Source organism: Zootoca vivipara, chromosome 1 (assembly GCF_963506605.1).
Source record: "Zootoca vivipara chromosome 1, rZooViv1.1, whole genome shotgun sequence".
Taxonomy (NCBI): Eukaryota; Metazoa; Chordata; class Lepidosauria; order Squamata; family Lacertidae; genus Zootoca; species Zootoca vivipara.
This window is the reverse complement of record NC_083276.1, coordinates 66,865,568-66,871,507: the sequence shown is the minus strand read 5'-3', so window position 1 is coordinate 66,871,507 and position 5,940 is coordinate 66,865,568.

Sequence of the window (5,940 nt, the reverse complement as noted above, 5' to 3'; positions counted from 1 at the left end):
GTTGTGAACCACCCCGAGATCTGTGGATGAAGGTCGGTGTACAAATTTAATAATAATCAGCCCTGCAGTAGATGCTGTCTGCCTTCTTGTGGCCCATTAAAAGGTATTTGAGCCACATCTCGCGATGTTGTCAAAGGTATTCTAACTAATGTACTGTAGTTATTATTATCCTGCTGTTCCCTTTTCCATTGTTGTAGATGAATTGGACTCTCTTGTGTGTTGCATTGTTCTTGTTGGCAGACACAATATAATTAAATACACAATATAATTATGGCATCTTTGCACTTCATTCCTTTTCTGGTTAAGTTCCCCCATGAATAACAAGCTTTTTATGAGCTTGTTTATCATTAAAATAAAAGGATGGAACGATAACCATGGTCTTTGCTGCAGCAGTTCCCAAGCAGATGACAGCAAGCAGATAAAATTTAATTTCTACCCATTGAAATATGGGAGATTTTCTTAAAAGCTGAGGATATAGTAGCCAATATATACATGGCTGCAAATAAGAGGGACACTGCTAGTTAAATAATGCCAGTGCAAGAACAGACCCTGGTATGATACTATTTCATAACTGTAGTTTCTTGCATCCCTTACTTTCCACAAATAGGGCAAGTGTGTAGTCATTTGGCATTAGTTGAGAATGCAACTAATAAGCATTCTCCTTATGTTGAAATAATAAAGTAGTAGAGATGAAGTGAGGAAGGAAGAAGACCTTGGGGTTGTAATGTGCTTTATGGCATCATTTCCACTATTTAGCTATGTTTGCCAGTTGTGATCCTCTATACACACTCACCTGAATCTTTCAGACTTTGCTATTGATAGTGAGTAAAATTAGGAACTGACAGAGAACACTGGATATAGAAGAGAAACATGGCCTTTACTCATGCAGCAAGTTTGCTTTCCTACAGTAAAGCTTGTTAGCAAACTTGTACAGAAGCAGGAGGGAGGAACAGAGTGCCGTAATAATTGGAGACGTTGATCCCAGGCACAGTGGGAGCTAGTCCCAATGGCTGCCTTTACAGGTCCAAAATACATGTGAGTCGCACATGCTTCTGAAAAAAATTCTAGTGAAATGTTGCACCTAAAAAAACCCCAAAAGTAGTTTCTTTTGGAAACATATGAACTATGCCCACACCATATTCTAATACAAAAAAGGGTTGGGGGTACTGTAGGACAGTCATTTAAGAAATGTACTGGTAATTCCAGAATTAAAATAGAAACTTATATTTCATTATTCATGAGACTGAATGTATGAGACTGGATTGTGTGAGAGGGGGGCTATTATTATAAGTTCATACTGACCTCAGAAAAAAGGATCCTTGAGCACATAGTATCAGCATGATGACTGATACTCAAGTGGACAACATGATTTTATGAATAAGCCCTTTCTTATTTGGGGTATGTTGTGTACTACCGTTACTTTTATATTCACTTTAATTTATAAACAACTACGTTAAAATAAATCTCTATCAAACATTTTCCAAGTTATGTGAGGTTTGATTCAATATTTATGTTTATTTATATCCTCCCTTTTCCAAATAAACATGTATTAGACATGGTTGTTTGCACACATTACAGGGCAATCCTAACCTGAGGCAATAAAAGCAGAAGAACCACTGCCACATCCAAAGCCAATAGCCCATCTGGTCCATCATTCCTATCCTTGCAGCAGCCAACCAGAAATAGGAGGGAAACCCAGAAGCAGGAACCAAGGACCAAAGCACATTCCCCTTCTGCAGTTTCCAATAATTGGCATTCAGAAGCATAATGCATCCGATGTGGGGGCAGAGCATAGCCATCATGGTTAGTAGCCATTTGTAGCCTTACCTTCAATGGAGTATCCTGCTGACTCCTGCCAGCCAGGGCAGAAGATGATGTGGGTGTATATGGTAATTTTCTTAGTTTTTTGCTGCACCAGCTCAAGACTGGCACAGAGGAGGAGGAGTTTGGACTTGATATCCCACCTTTCACTCCTCTTAAGGAGTCTCAAAGGGTCTAACAATATCCTTTCCCTTCCTCCCCCACAAAAACACTCTGTGAGGTGAGTGGGGCTGAGAGACTTCAGAGAAATGTGACTAGCCGAAGGTCACCCAGCAGCTGCATGTAGAGGAGCAGGGAATCGAACCCAGTTCACCAGATTATGATTCCACTGCTCTTAACCACTATACCACACTGGTACATATATTGGAGGGTGCATCTGGCAGTGGGCCAATTAGAGCAAAACAATTTACATGATGGTTTTGTCTTACATCCCAGTTTATCAAAACAATCCTCAGAATGGTTTACATAACACTAAAGTATAAATATTTTCTTAACGATTTTCATTGCCTTCCCCCCTCTTTTCCATTAATAAATGAGTTAATTCTTGTGCATACAGCTCTCTCATGACCATAGCAAACACTTACTATTTGGGGGCTTTTTCATATCACTTTCATCTTTGCCATTCACTGCTTGCTCTATGGTTTCTAGGCCATCAGACTCTTAATTCTAACTACGGGATTATAGGGAAATTTGGCTTTAGCAACACTGCCTGTAGGGAACAAAATCAGCTATATGGATAAAAAATTGCTTCATCTTCTTTGTGCAATTGTGTGTACCCTTGTCTGTGGGATTATGTTCATTTCACAGCTGCTTGATAAGGAACTGTGTTGAATCATCCATGGCTGGAGTCAAGGACAGGGTCATGGAGTCAATACACAATGCTTTGGGGATTCCCAAACTGGGCAAGCATAAATACCACAATTGGGTTCTTTATGCTGAGGCTTTTTTATGCGAGGAAGGCCTCTTTAGTGTGATCACAGGTGCAGTGCCTGCGCCTATTACACTGGAATGGGAGGCAAAGGATTCCAAAGCCAGGGGCACTTTGATGTTAATTGTGTCTCCTGAAGAGCTCTGCCAAAGTAGATACAGCTGCTGTTAGTAACTCAAAGAAGGTTTTTGAACCTTGGACCTGAAGGATGCTGAGCCATGGTTAAATGCCATGAAAGCTGAACGTGATTCCTTAGAAAGGAACAAGACATGGGATCTAGTCCCCATAGTTCCAGGAATAAAGCTGCTTGACAGCAAATGGGTCTTTAAGGCAAAGACAGACCAAAATGGCAAAGTAGTGAGACACAAAGCCAGACTGGTCGCAAGAGGTTTTTCACAGGTACCAGGAGAAGACTATCATAAGACCTATTCACCCACTGTGAAGTATGAGAGCATTAGGCTTATGCTAAAACTTGCTGCAGAGGAGAAACTGCAGGTTTCCCATCATGATGTGAACACAGCATTTTTGTACGGGACCCTGGTTGAATCAATTTACATGCTCCCACCTGACGGAGTACAGGTAAAACAGAGATTAGTTTGTTCTCTTAAGAAATCCCTATATGGCCTCAAACAGAGCGCCCGATGCTGGCATTCAAAACTCACATAAACTTTGTTTTTTATAGGTTTTCAGCAAGGGGAAGCTGATCCATATGTTTTTGTCAAAGAGGAGGGGCATAACAAACTGTATTGTTTATTTTATGTTGATGACATTCTTTCTTTTGGAAAATAAAAAAAAATCCTTCAGTAGCACCTTAAAAGACCAACTAAGTTTTTATTTTGGTATGAGCTTTCGTGTGCATGCATCTTTTGGAAAGATGCTGCTTTGTACAAAAGCACCTTAGCTCAACTGAAGGAACACTTTGACATGAAGGATCTTGGTGAGGTAACCAACTATCTTTCTCTAGAAATAAAAAGAGATCAGGAAGGTAATCTCTTGGTACACCAGCCACAGAAAATTGCTGATGTGTTAACCAAACTGAACTTGGTTGATGCAAACCCTGCAGATACACCAATGGTAACAGGTTTTCAGGTGGAAGATACTGATGAAGCATTTTCTGATGTTACACTTTACAGAAGTATTCTAGGCAAAGTAAACTTCATTGCCAGATGTTCAAGACCTGATATTGCAGTTAGCACTAATCTGCTGAGCAGACACGCTAACAATCCTACAGTTAACGATTGGAAAGCACTGAAGCGCATAGCAAATTACCTGAAAGGTACTGAGATACACTGATCAAAAGTCTGGAGGTCTTTAAATATTTGCAGATGCAAGTTTTTGAAGTGACACCACAGATGGTAAAAGCACTTCTGGAGTTTGCTACACGTACAACCAGAGTCTGTTTGACTGGTTGTGCAAGAAGCAAACAACAGTGAGCCTAAGTTCTTGTGAAGCTGAACTCAATGCTCTGTCACATTCACTTATGGATTGTGAATGGTTGTTGCAATTGTTTTAAAGACATGAGAGTTCATGTAGAGTGTCCTATACAGGTTTATCGGGACAACAAAGCATGTTTGGCTTTGCTAAGCTCTGAGAGTTGTAAGCAAAGCAAAAAGCACTGGCAGTTAAAATTACGACGTGCAAGTTCAAAGCGGACTCCTAATGGTGTCCTATATGCCAGGCAGGGCCGTCTTAAGGGTAACCAGCGTCGTGGTGCAAAAATCCCTCCGGCGCCCCCCCATTTCCCTCCGGCCTGAACTCACCTCTGGGAAGGATCACCTGCTGTACCCTGGCTGCAACGAGGAAGGGCGGGCGGCGGGCATTTTTTTTTTTAAATAAACATTTATTTATTTTTAAATAAATGAAAGTAAAAAAGTAACAACAACAACAACAATAATAGTAAAAGGTGGCGATAGCAGTGGCAGCAGCAGAGGCGGCAAGACTGAGGCTTCTCACCTCAAAGGGTCCCTCTCCCGTTCTCCCCGTCCAGGGAGGGGACGGCAGTGGCAGCAGCCACAAGGCCGGGGCTCTCCCTCTCCCTCTCTGGAGCACCGGTGCTCCGCGGGCCGGGCTGCCCCAGGCCTCAGAGCTCTGCCCGGTCGATGGTTGGGCACCCTCGGCTCCGGTCTGGTGTGATCGCTGGGGGGCAGCGGCTCACCGGCCGGTCCACCAGGTTCCTCCAGCACCTGTGCAGTGGCGGCGGCGGCGGTCTCGGTGGCTGCTCAGGCAGCGTGAACACACCGGCTGGGACTCTCCCTCTTCCCCTCCGGAGCACCAGTGCTCCGCAGGCCGGGCTAACCCAGGCCTCGGAGCTCCACCCGGTCAATGGCCGGGTGCCCTCGGCTCCGGCCTGGCGCAATTGCTGGGGGGGGGGGCAGCGGCTCCCCGGCCGGTCCACCAGGTTCCCCCAGCACCCACGCAGGAGCAGCGGCGGCGGTCTCAGTGGCTGCTGGGCGCCAACAAATTTAATAGCGTCTCATGAGGAGCTGTCTGTTGGCGCAGCAGCGCCCCTGGTGGCCAGGCGCCCTGGTGGGAGGTGGGCCCCACACGCAATCACTTCCCTCTGGAAGGGAGGAAAGTCCTTCTCATCAGCTGTCTGGCGCAGCAGCACAAACATCAGCTATCTGGCAGCGCGGCAGCGCCCCTGGTGGCCAGGCGCCCTGGCTCATTGGGCTACCCAGTCCAGGCCTAGGGATGGCCCTGATGCCAGGAACTGAGATTCCTGCAGATTTGTTGTCCAAGGTCGTTCCCAGGGAACGACACTGTACCTATGTACAGAAACTGGGGCTGTACTAACACATAGCCCAGTGATATATATAGAAAGGGGGAGGATGTTAGGTTTCTATTCCTCTCACTGTGCAGGTCACATGCCTGTGTTATGCATTCCAGCAAAGATTGTTGGAATCACGGGAACGGATGTTTGCTGTATTCTGTTTCCGTTTGTTGTTGGGTTTTTCCTCCGGACTTTTCTCAGCAAGAGGAGACATGTTTTTTTTTGTTCTGCCTTATGCTTAATAAAGTAGCTTTTAGTACACAACCTCAGCCTGGCTCCGTCTGTGTTTTATCTTGGCTGGACTCTGAATATGTGCTCAGTGTCTCCAAGACATGAGTTGTAATAAATTGTCGGGAAGGGCTTTCGGAACTCCCTTGAGCTGCACACTGAATGCTGATGGGAGAGATGGGCTGGATTCGTT